The sequence below is a fragment of the Mesoplodon densirostris genome, chromosome 9 (assembly GCF_025265405.1).
Source record: "Mesoplodon densirostris isolate mMesDen1 chromosome 9, mMesDen1 primary haplotype, whole genome shotgun sequence".
Taxonomy (NCBI): Eukaryota; Metazoa; Chordata; class Mammalia; order Artiodactyla; family Ziphiidae; genus Mesoplodon; species Mesoplodon densirostris.
In genome coordinates, this window is record NC_082669.1 from 90,023,716 (window position 1) to 90,036,905 (window position 13,190).

A 13,190-nucleotide genomic window follows, 5' to 3' on the forward strand; every position below is an offset into this window, starting at 1 on the left:
TAACTTCTATTTAATGAGAAACTTCAGATGTAGATAAAAGTAGAGAAAATTGTTTCATGAACCCCATGAGGGGCTTTTGCGCAAAAGGTTAGCTTCTAACTCGTTGATCGGGACTACAACCTAAGATTTTTTTAATTAAAATTTTAATTTTGAGATAACTGTAGATTCACAGGCACTTATAAGAAATGATACAGAGAGATCCCATGTAGCCTTTACCTCATAGCGTAGGAACGTGACATTGGTACAATCTACCGATCTTATTGTGATTTCCCCCATTTCACGTGTGTGTGTGTCTGTGTGTGTGTGTGTGTGTGTGGTTATTTCTATACAACCTCATCACATGTGCAGGTTTGTGTATCCAGCCCCACAGTCAAGATACAGAGCAGTTCTAACACCCCGAGGATCCCCTCCTCCCTCAAGGCCAGTCAGGGTGCTTCAGTCTGGGAGTGTGAAATTCCAGAGACTAAGGAGAGGGCGGGTTCAGGAAAAAAAGAGGTAAGACCCTGTGTGGCAAAATAAGAAATGCATATTTGATCTCTGCCCCATTTCCTGGGGCAGATTTCCTAAACCCCTGAAAATTTCCTGGGTGATAGGAGGGTTTTTTGTTGTAATGAGGCAACTCTCGGTGGGTTCTTGGATGGGGCCTGGTCGTAAGAAAAAACAAGGGAGAATTAGAAGCTTAGATCTTTCAGCCCCACCTCCCATCCTCCGGGGAGGGGAGGGGGCTGGAGACTGAGTTAATAATCGATCGTGCTGCTGGCATGAAACCTTCATAAAAATCCCTAAAGTATGGGGTTCAGAGAGCTTCCAGTTTGGTGAGCACATCCACGTGCTAGCAGGGTGGTGCACCCCAAATCCACGGGGACAGAAGCTCCTTTGCTTGGGAACCTTCCACATCTCACCCTATGGACCTCTTCATCTGGCTGTTCATCTGTATTGTTTGTAACAAACCAGTAAACATAAGTGTTTCCCTGAGTTCTATGAGCCATCCTAACAAAGTATCGAACCTGAGGAAGAGGCTGACGACTCCGTATTTGTAGCCAAGGTGGACAGAAGTGTATCCTGGGGCCCCACTACGTGTGATCGGTGTCTGAAGTGGGGACAGTCTTGCTCACCTGTGGGAGCTGTGTTAGCTCCAGGTAATTAGTGTTGGAATTGAATCGTAGACCACCCAGCTGGTGTCCAGAGAGCTGGAGAACTGGTCATAGTGGGGGAAAACCCATACATCTGGTGTTAGAAGTGTTGAGTGTCAAGAAGAAACTGTTTTCCTTCATCTTAGAAGACTGAGGCGGCTGCAGTGGGAGAGAGACTTCATGGAAAGAACAGAGAAGTTTAAAGGGGATTTTCAGAAAGTTCCGATGTGCCGTGAGTGATTCAACACCTCCATTTCCCCACAAAAAACCAAAGAATCTTCCATCAATTCCTTCAGAGTTGGATTTGCTTGGGGAGGGAGTGCTGAGGTGCTGAATCAGGTAGGGATTCCTAATCAGGGTCAAGTGAAATCACAGCTGATCCTCACCACCATCCAGACAGGGATGGGCAGGAAATATTATCTCCATATTTGAGAGAAGAAAAAAGATTGGATAGAAGTGAATTGCCCCAGGTCCCAGAGCTTGTAAGCAACAGGCTCTGGAAAAATCCAGGTGTGGAGGCACCTGCTCCCTGGGCTCCAAATCACATCTGGTTGAGTCCATTAAGGCTCAAAATCATGAATTCCCTGGCGGTCCAGTGGTTAGGACTCGGCGCTGTCACTGCCAAAGGCATGGGTTCGATCCCTGGTCGGGGAACTAAGATCCCACAAGCCACGTGGCCAAAAAAAAAAAAAAAAAAAAAAGAAGACTCAGACTCAAAGTGGCCCAGTTGGAACCGCTGCTTCCCCTAGATGTGCTCCTTCCCTGTGGTCCCCTCAGTGAATGGTGCCACTACCCAGTCAACCGTGAGCGCTCTCCTCTCTCAGTCCTGCATCCTGCTTATCAGCACATCCTGGGCCCCAAGCCCCAGCACACCTTTCACCCCAGAATCCTCCTCACCTCCACTGCAACCACCCAAGTCAATCCTTCTTCACCTCCTGATGGATTATTTTGCAAAAGCCTCCAAAGCAGTTTTTCTGCTTCAATAGCGGTCCAGCCTGAGTGATATAAATCCAGAGCTGGCCAATGACAGCTCACAGGCCAAATCTGGTTCGTGAGCTAAAAATGACTTTTACATTATTAAATGGTCAGAAAAAACCCCAAAGAATATTATTTTGTGACCCGTGAAAATATGAAATTCAGGTTTTATTGCCCATAAGTAAAGTTTTATTGGAATACAGCCATGCTCATTCCTTTACGTGTTGACTGTGGCTGTTCTCACAGACAGAATCCTTGCACCAGAGATCACACAGCCTACACAGCCTAAAACCTTCACTGAAAAAGTGTGCTGCCATCACCCGCTTCCCAACCTCCTCCAAGGGCTTCCTCTGCCTCTCAGAGGGAAACTTGAAGGCCCAGAGGCCCCTGCCCACCTCTTTGACACCTCACTCCTCTTCTTTCCCTCGTGTCCACCGTCGTCACACTCTGGTCACGCTGGCTTTGGGGCCTCCCAACCAAAACCAACACCTCCCATTTACTGTATATGCTAAGCTCTTTCCCTCTCAAGCCTCTGAACTGCTGTTTCTCTGTCTGGAATCCTCTTCTGCTCTTTGCATGACTGACTCCTTTTCTCCAGGTCTCTCCTTAAGTGTCATCTCTTCCAAGAGGCCTTTCTTGTGCGCTCCGTTGCCCCATTACTCCTTTTCACTGTGTGCTTTTTCCTTCATTGCGTGTTTTTTTCCTTCATTGCACTTTTGTCGGTCACCCCCACCAGGACACAAGCTCCATCTGGGCAGAGCACGTATTAGATGCTCAGTGATTGTTTGCAAATGAATGAATGAATGAGTGGCCTTTCTTGGCCCAGGAGCTGTGTGTCCATTTCCCAAGCCGAGTGATTTCCGTCTCAGGGATTGAGATAATTCCCATCAACTCCTCCCCAGTATTTTATTCTCCTCTTGGATCCATTATTGTTATTAACCACTGAGTTTCTCTTCCAAAAATGTCATCCTTAGGTGATTCTGCAAGAAACCAAGGGGACAGCTGGTACTTAACCAGTTTAGGGAAGAAATGTGTCCCCTTCTCGGCAGGTGAAGAGGCTCCTTGTTCTACTATCAAGAGACCCAATCCATAATATATATTTATCTTGTAAACATCCAACTTTGGTGAGTGGTACAAATATAAAAATTCCAACTCACTTTTTTTTTGGCTGCCTTGGGTCTTCGAGGTTGCTGTGCGCGGGCTTCCTTTAGTTGCGGTGAGCGGGGCCTACTCTTCATTGAGGTACGTGGGCTTTTCATTGGGGTGGCTTCTCGTTGCGGAGCATGGGCTCTAGGCGCACGGGCTCACTTGTGTCTTGCGGGCTCTAGAGCGCAGGCTCAGTAGTTGCGGCTTGTGGGCTCTAGAGCGCAAGCTCAGTAGTTTTGGTGCACAGGCTTAGTTGCTCCACCGCATGTGGGATCTTCCCGGACCAGGGCTCGAACCCGTGTCCCCTGCTTTGGCGGCCGGATTCTTAATCCCTGCACCACCAGGGAAGCCCCAACCAACTCACTTCTTTTTCTAAGTAACAGGAAACAGCCTAGGCTAATGAACACAGTAAATTGCTGGGGGCGTGACTGTGAAAAGTACAGTGACTGGGCTGGATTGCCTAGGTTACAGCACACACCAAAAAAAAAAAAAAAAATTCCTAAATCTTAGTGTCTGAAAATAACACAGGTTTATTTCCTGCTCACTTTACACCTCCATCATGGTTTTGACAGGGACAATTCGACGTGGTGCTTATCAGGAATCCAGGTTTGTGGAGCACTTCACCCACAGCCAGGGCTGGTCTCAGGGGCTCAGTCCCCAACCACAGGGGGCAGAAAGGGCAGTCTATCCTGTGCCTGAAAGGGGTGGGGTTACTAGATGAACAGCAGTAATGACAACATAGGGGGGTGAAGAGAATGTGTTCTCTTTAGAGGCAAAATAAGACCAGGGAAAAGGAGGGCAAGAAAGATGGGAGCCAAGCAAGAAGGGCCTCAGAGGCTCCTAAAGGCATGTCAGCGAGACTAACAACTCTGGTCACACTCCTATGCTCACCTGAGCTGTAAATTTCCATGTGTCATCTATTGTCACGGCGTTTGAAAAGCTGATTATGCACTCTTGCAGAGCTCTTCAAGGATTCTTTACTCTTACTAGCACCCTTCCAAATGGGTGAGTTACAGCAATCCTCCTCAAGTAAAATTATCCTCCAAGCTCCTGCTTCCTTGAGAAGAGGCATGTAAACCCCAGGGGACACACAAACCAAGGCATGAACTCTGGCCAGGCTCAGTCGCTCACACCTCACAGTAAGGACAGAATCAATACAAGACAACTCATCTTTCTCTTTAGGGCTGACCCTAAAGTGTGCTTTCCTTTTATAGCCAACCCTTCCTGTTCGGTCGGTATCTTCCTTTGGCGCGGTGTTGTCCAACAGAACTTTCTGCAATAATGGAGATGTTCTACATCTGTGCTGTCCGATAAGGTAGCCACTGGCCACATGTAGCTCTTGAGCACTTGAAATGAGGTTAATGTGACTAAGGCATTGAATGTTTCATTGTATTTAATTTAAAAAAATTTAAATTAGAATAGCCACACGTGGTTAGTGGCTACTGTATTGAACAGCACTGCTTTGGAGTAAAAAGGAAAACCATAGCTTTGTATTCAGCTCCTATCTTTGCTACACCAAGAAAAAGAAAGCAGTGGGCCAGAAAGACCAATACAAATGCTGGTCATGGTGCGTTCGATTCTGTTATCTCCTTCTGCTCATACTGCCCTGCACACAGTCACCTATCCAGGGAATATGTCTAGACTGTTCCTTGTATAAGAGTGACCTGTAATTGGAAGGGGGGTTTGTGGTGGACCATCGACCAAAGGGTATGTCATCCATCCATACGCTGGCCAGAGCCCAGGAAGGTGGCCTGTCTGGAGCCTCTGAAGGAGCACTGGTGATTGACTAAGCCAATCAGGCTGCCTTCCTTGGCATTTTAAAAGGTTTGACCAATCAGCAGAGAGAGGAGGTGGGAGCAGGCAAACCAGGAAAGGCAAAGACCTTAAAGTTGAGACAGCTGGGTTCCCTCCTGGCAGCTGTCCTGTTCTAACCCCAGTTGCCAGCCATATATATCCTTAAATAAGGAAGCAAATAAAGTACCCTTTCCTTTAAGGTGGACGGAGTGACTATTTTTTCTTTACTTCAAGAGAAATTAACTAAAATTCCTCTAACTCAGGGTTTCTCAACCTGGGTACTCTTGACATTTGGGGCCAGAGAATTCTTTGTTCTGGGGAGCTGTCTTGTGCATTGTAGGCTGTTTAACATTGTCCCTGGCCTCTACTCACTAGATGCCAGTAGCACTGCCTGCCCACCCCCACCAGTCATGATAACCAAAAATGTCTTCAGACATTGCCAAATGTCTCCTGGTGGGTGGGGGGGACAGGGGAGGGGGCAAAAATCTCCATTCTCCACCCCCTTGAGAATCGACTCTCCAAATGCATCCCAAGTCCACCTCCTCTGGCCTCCTTGAGGACAGAAAGATAAAAACAGCAGTTTATTCCTAGCAACTCGCAGCTCTCCCTCCCTCTCTTCTCCAGGCTAAATAAAGATAGCTTTTTTAGTCTTTTTCCTAGAGTCTGTTTCACAGATATTGATGGCGACATCTAAAGATGAGACTGAAAGCATTTGGTTGAGAGGAACTTAACGCTTAACACTCCCTATTTATAGAGACTGTGGGCAGACACATCTGTGCAACCCTGGGACAGTGACAGCTCCCTGGTCCAGGAAGGGGCACCTCTAAGCTCAGCGCTGGGTCCGTTCTTCCCATGAGCTGATTAAGATCTGCTGAGCCAACAAACAGCTGATTTACAGAAAAAGAGGAAATGATCTTTCAAGGCCATTGACCTTTGTCTCTTCCCCTCCCTTTGAATATTCCAACTGTTTGGGAGATCTCTCCACTTGGTATTCTCACGGACACCTCAAACTCAGTCAAACGAAACTCCTTGTCTTCTTCCTCCAATCCATGCTTTTGCCAGTGTTTTCTATTGCGTCCACCTAGTTTCTTGAATCAGAAGCCTGAGCGTCATCCTCTGAAGCGATGTGAAAGGAAGAGATGGGTAGAAGAATCTGCAGAGAGAGGTAGTAGGTACCTCATGGAGGATTTTGTGTGCTGTGCGAGGCTTTTCAATGGTGATGGCTGCTTCCCCTTTCTCATTCGTCATCTCCTCATTCACCTCCCACAGTTTGACTTGCATCCCCATCATGCCACCCTAGATGCCCTCTTGAAAGCTCCCATCATATTCACAAGTCCAATCCACGAGGAGGGGTTTATCCAGGGTGTGTATGCCAGAGGGGTCAGAAATCTTGGGGCCATCGTAGAATTCTGCCTACCATAGCCCATAACTCTGTACTCTACTGTCCCCTGTTTCAAACTCAACAGATTTGAAAACAGTTATTTTCCCCAACTGACTCCATTTTCAACTTCACCGTTTAAGAAAATGAGGCAATGGCGGAAACTGTTAGCTCTCTCCCAGGGTCCGAATTCTTCTTCTTTCATAGAAACAAAATTCACTTCTACCACAGGGGGTATCACAGAATTTTGTAACCAGGTACAAGGCCACTTAGAAAATAAAGACCACTTTTCTCAGCTTCCCTTGCAACTAGGTGTGGCCATAGATGACTTTCCAGACAATAGAATGTAAGTGGCAGTGATGAGTGACAGCTACAAGAATGCTCCCTCACAGAGCCCCTGGCTCTTGCCTTTTGCCAGTTCTTCATTCCTTTCCCCAGATGGATGCTAGAACCCAAGTGCCCCCAGCTGGTACCATGAGGACGGAGACCACGCCCCAGGATGGCAGATGAGTGAGCTGCCAGGAGCCTGGCTCTCTCAGGACTTTGTAGAACAGAGCTGCCTTCCCAGCTTTGAACTGAACACCACTGGACTTTCATCTGGGAGGGAAATAAACTTCTATTTTGTTTAAGCCATTGTTGATTTGAGTTGTCTGATACTCAGAGTTAAATATAATCCTAACCAACACAGGGGTTATTCCCCTAGTCCCTCTAGACTTGAAAACTTAAATTTATTTTTCTTCCTTCAATCCCTTTAAACTCTTACGTCCATGAAGGCCCTAAATCCTGTTGATTCTTCCTTAGTGCTTCACCTCACACTCATCCCTTCTTTTCGATGTCTACTGCCTGTTCTGGTCCCAAACTATTCTCTAGGCTCCATCTCCCTCCCTCCAATCAAGGTTGCACAAGCCCTAGATTCCTGAGATGTCATGTTCATCATGTCACTCCTCATCCTCAAACCTCCAAACCTGGACTCCTGTTGTGCTTATTAGGATGAAGCCCCAACGTGTCACCCTGTCATGAAACTATTCCTCCGTAGAGTCCCAACCATTTTAATTTCTTCTCCCTCTGATACGGATCTGCCCCAACATCCAGGAGAGCTCCCCAAACAACCCAGTTTGTCTTTTGCTTTGTGCTGGAGATCTTCAGCCCTGGCTCCACATTAAATCATCTGGAGCCATTAAACATAACCCATGCCAGGTGTGTTAGTGTTCAACATATGAAAGCATTATCTCATGTGAGCCACAAAGGAGCCCCGTGTACCGTAGGGACTGTCATTGTCACCATTCTACAGTTGAGGAAACAAGAAACTTAGGAAGTTCAGGACATCATTCCTGGTCAGATGGCCACTGAGTGTGGAGACAGGACTCCAAACAGACAGGACTGCCCTCTAAACCACTACTGTGTAGTCCCTAGAACTACATTGCAGAGTATTACAAATGAAAAATAACTGATAGCATGGCACATAATTAATGGTCGATAAATCACAAAGTACAAATGAAAATTTAAAAAATGTGAATGCTGGGGAATTCTCTGGCGGTCCAGTTGTTAGGACTCCAAGCTTTCACTGCTGAGGGCGCAGGTTCAATCCCTGGTCGGGGAACTAAGATCCCACGAGCCAGGAGGTGAGGCTAATAATAATAATAATAATAATAATAATAATAATGGTAATAAATACAAATGCCAAACCTCCACCCTAGACCAATGGAATCTGAGTTTCTTGGGAGGAGGGCCTGTGCATCTTTGTATCATCTTTGGGTTGAGCCCAGGTTTATCCCAGGATGATTCTAAGGTGAGCCGGGGTTGAGACCCACTGCTTTACACAGTTGCTCCCCCATCTGTCTTCCTCTAATTTCCTCTCCCCACCTCAGGTTCTACTTATCTTTTGAAGTTCAGCCTAAGTGTCATCTCCCCCGTGGGGCTGGCTGGCTTTCTCCAGCCCGAGTGCTCCTTCTTCTGATCTTGGTTGCCAAACTTGTCTACACCAGCTGAGCTGACACCCCTTCCACCTCTTGGTTTGAACCCAGCTCTTGGCTTTATACCACTGGATCCTTGGCAAGTCTTTCCAGATTGAATCATTTGCTGCTCATCTTCCTCCACCTTTGCCCGAAAGAGCAACAAGCATAATTGCCCCTCTATCAGAAGCAAGACCCGAACCTAGGGTCCTGCAAAGTTGTAACTTTGGCTCAGCGCTGCCCTCGCAGGGATTGAAAGCTAGGAGGATGTGGGGAAAGATTGTGGTTAAGGAGATGGGGGACCAGTGCAACAGAAGAGAGGGATGTGGGTGGGGGCTTTCTAGGACCCTCAGATGCAGAGCTGGAGGTTGGTGAGATGATGAGGGGGTGCTGGTGCCTCTAGGGGAGAGACTGGACCCATGGGCTGAGAAATTTTAAGAGCAAAGCCTGGGCAGGACCTGGGATGAAATCTGGTGGTCAAGGAACAGGAACTGAGAGAAGAGCAATTTGAGCAAAAATGGCACTGGACCAACTGAGGTTGTTGAATGACTGAATGAATGGATCTTCACGTATGTTTTGGGAAAGAACTTAAAGCACTGTGGCATCCTTGTTTGGTGCAGGAAGCTGCCAGACAAGAGAGGCTAAGAAGGCATCAGATGAGGGGCTTATTGGGAAAGAGAGGCCCAGCCAGCCATAGGCCATATCCCAAGAGTGTAGCTCACTCTGCCATCTGCCCACCACAGCCCCCAGGTTCAAGGGGCTCCTGTTGGCTGGGTCAATTTCCACTGAAGTCAAGGGTGTGGCCAGGTCTCCACATCCATGCTGATAACGCTGCTTGATTATCTCCTTCCAATAGCAGGTGAAGCAGGTGGTGAAAAGAGTCCCAGGGAACAGACATCAGTTTTCTTGAGTTACATGGTGACTTAATGGCAGTGTTGGGATTAGAAGCCACTTCTAATTCTCAGCCCAGGGGTCTTTATTCCTGACTCTGTTGCCAAGTTAGTCACTTTACCTTTTGGGGGCCCAGAACAAGGCCTCTAGTGGGGAGTGGGGAGACTGGATGCCTCTTCTCCTGGCCAATCTGCATTCCACAGGAGTCCCAGGTCCTCTCTGACTGGACCTTTTCTTGCAAACTAAGTGGGGGTTGAGTGGGATGCAGAGCGGTCTCTGGGGAGACAGCCTGGCAGGCTCCTGCTGTCCTGTCTGTCATGAAACCTGCTGTCCACGTGATGAACAACACCCTGATCTTTCCAGGCTAGGGGAGGAGGGAGAGGTCAATGTCTATTCCAGAGGATGATTGTACTGGACAGGCCAGCCAAAGCATTCAACACATCAAAGGAATCTTTCCAAGAGAGTCACCATTCCTACAGCTCTGCTGAGGGCAGCCTCCACCCCTACTGGGTCCTACTCCAGCCCTGTGGGTTAGTCTGACCTCAAGGTCCTACAAGCCAAGGGTTGTAGATCTCTGGACATCCCAGGAGCTTCAAGGTGGCCTGGGGCAGACGCTCTGGCTGACCAGGGACCCAGGTTAACCTACCTGCATCATTTGGATGCCCCTCTTCTTAGCAATTTGAACTGCAGCTGCAGAGAGAGGGCCAGGAAGCAAGGACAAATGAGCTGCTGAGCAGCCTTGGAGGCAACACTCTAACCTGGCATCTGGCAGTTCCTCCTGCCTCGGGGCTACAAGACACCCCAGGCAGTCAGAGAGGCCCCCAGATCCAAAGAGCCCTCCAGGCCCCCCTGTGTTCCAGTATCCACCATGTATGAACATACACAGAATATCCCAACTGCCTTATTCCCAGGCATCTCTTCACAACACAGCCGGTCACCCAAGGCAGCCTGAGTGAATCTCTGTCACCAAATGGCCCAGAGACACGCTTGAGGGGAGGTGCGTCTTGGAGGCAAAGTGGGGTAATGCTGCACCTCTCTGCACAGAGAACTCCTTCACTCCCCATCTTGAAGGGCAGGGAAGTGTTCCATTAGGAGACCCCGGATGTGCTGACTGGGATGCAGAGCTGAGAATCTAGGGAAGCACTGCAGCCAGGATGGGGCTGGGCCACAGATAGAGCCAGTCACAGGACTGCATGTGCGTGGAGGGGGCTGGCGGCTGCCACATTTTCACTGGCTGCGGCAGAGCCCCTTCCTCACTCACAGTCCCTGGTTTATTGTTGTTTGCTGAGTAGCAGATGCTGCCATGGGCCCAGATTGTGACTTTGACCCAGGTGGGTTTCTTCCTTCCATCACCTCCCCCCCATACTCCCAGGTTGCCAGACAGACTCTGCAATTTCCTCCAGGGTAGAAGAAAAGCAGGAAGGATTCTCTGCCAGGGTGTCCCTCCTCGGAGCTGGGTGGAGTGGGGCATCCCCAGACTGAGATTGCCCAGGTTTCTCTCAGCCCACGTCTGCAGAGGTACCACCATCCGCATCACTGTCCATCTCAAGACAGGCCCTCGGCTGAGAGAGGGTGAGCAGACCTGCAGCATTCAGTTCAGCAAACATCTCCTGAGCTGAGCTATGTGGGGCACGTGGAGATGGGCAAGACCCAGTTCTGGCTCTGAGAAGTTACAACCCGGCAGGGAGATGTAGAATTTACACAGAGAACGGTAACTCAGGGCAGAATAAGATCAAAGCCATGAGAGCCCTTCCAAGTGATCCAGAGACTAAGGACAAGTGAGCTCATATCCCTGGGGACAGAGAGGCCTGTGGAGGAGTCAGCATTTGACCCTGGCCTTGGGGACCAGGTGGACTTTGACGTGGAGAGAGAGATGGAAATAGTGGGGCCGGGGCTGGAGATTCCCAAAAGAAGAACTGTCAGTCATTGCGTTACCAGCGATTAATGTCAGCTGCTATGCCAGGCACTGTACCAGGAGTTGCTGGGGGAACAGAGTGCCACATGTCCCTGCCATGGTCCAGGGGGGAGCCAGACAAGTAGATGATGGCTGAAGCTCAGTGGGACAGGAGCTGTGGGTGAGAAGGGCAAGGGTGAGGGGATCCCGGATCATGTAGCCTTGGTGCAAGTCCTGCTGGAAATTAAGCCTAGAGAAAGGGAAGCAGAGACACACCATGTTCACCCCCACCCTACCTCTAGCCACCACCACTCGACTAACCTTGACTCTGAAGGCTTTAGAAACCTACTTTTCGGCTTTGGTCAGAGGCTGATGATGTGGAGTGAAAGAGCACACATGCCCACCTTTTGGGGGCTGGTGCACTCGATGTCACCGTTTCCCCGCTGTCCTTTGACTGGCTTCCCCCAAAGATGTCACCAGGGAGTGTATATATATATTGAGGTGTGTGGGTTCACTCACTGTTGCAAAAAAAAAACCACCCACAGGAGGGTCAGGACCAGAAATAGAGCATGTCATTTCTCCAGCACATCCTAGGTATCATCTCTTGTCATCTTCACAACAGCCTATGGAGTGAGCTTTATGACCTGGTTTTGCAGATGAGGCCCTGCAGCTCAGGGAGTGAAAGGCATAGGCAGAGGAAGGACACACGGCTCACAAGGGGTAAGGCCAGGCCTGTTCTCTCCAAAGCTTGCTCTTTGGACTGGTTCCTATTTGATAGGTACAACTGGGTGTGTCCACCGTGGTCAGTGTGTGGTTGCCTGTTTATCACCTTTGTGGTCAACAGGAACAAAGGCCAAGTGTGGATACCTCGGGTCAGGGGCTCTGTGAGAGGCAGCCCTCCCCCCGTGCTGCAGGAGAGTGTGCTGTGTGGGCCAAGTCACTGTCCTGAGGTCTGCGCACAGCACAAAGAGACAGAGTCCTTGGGGGACATGTGTCCAAATCCCAGGCACACCCCCCCCTTCCAAGCCAGAGAGAGCAAAGGTGAGAGAAGCCCAGGGTGCGATGAAGCAGAGAGAAAGGACCTCTCTGAGACCTCTGGGAGGAAGGGGAAGGCTGAGACGTCTCGAAAGACCCTCCCTGCTCCCCCCACCCCACCTACACTTAGGTGCATTCGGAGCCCGCCAAGCTCGCTCCGCCCAGCGGTCTCAGCGTTTGCGCTCGGAGTTCCCAGGCCCCGCGCGCAGCCTCCCAGCCTCCGCCCCAAGGCTAAGCCCTTGCTATTTTGATCCGGAGGAGCGATCTCCTCACCCTCGCAGAGGCTGAGTCAACGGCCCAGTCACGGGAGGCCGGAGAGCTTAGTAAACAGCCTCTGAAGCTGGGCGCTCACGTTTCTGTGTGCCGGGCCCTGCCGAGAGCGGGAACCAGGTGACGCTCAGAAAAGTCGGTCGCTCCCCAGCACAAAAGATTCCAGAGCCTGTGACAAGCACCCAGGCCCCCAGGGCTTCCGTCCGAAATCAGTTCTCTCCCGATGCCAGAGGGTACGGGGGCGCCGACCTGTGGCTTGGCGGCGGGCTGGACCCCTGCAGGGCTCCTCCTGCCCGCGGGGTCCGGGCGCGGCCTGGGGAGAAAGAGCAGGGGTGCGCCTGCTGGCTGAGAGAGGAGCCCCTCCCGCTCGGGTCTGCATAGGTGGGTGGGGATGGGCGTGTGGAGGGAGGTCCCCCGCCGGCCGGCCGCGCGGGGTCGCAAGGTGCGGGGAGGGAGTTCGTCCTTCAAAGCCCGCAGGGCAGGATGCCCTGACCTGGACCTACCCTTCTGCCCCGGGGCTCTGGCCGCACACCCCAGCAAGTCCCTGAAAGAGCCCGAATGCGGGGAGCGCCTGCCCGAGACAGACAGACCCAGGTGTGCTGTGCACTCTGTGTGTGTGTGTGTGCGTGCGCGCGCGCGTGCAAGGCGAGAGGGTCTCGGCGTCCCCCGCACCCTCTCCGGGATTCTAAATTTTGCCATCCTTTGTTCTCAAAATAGTCGGC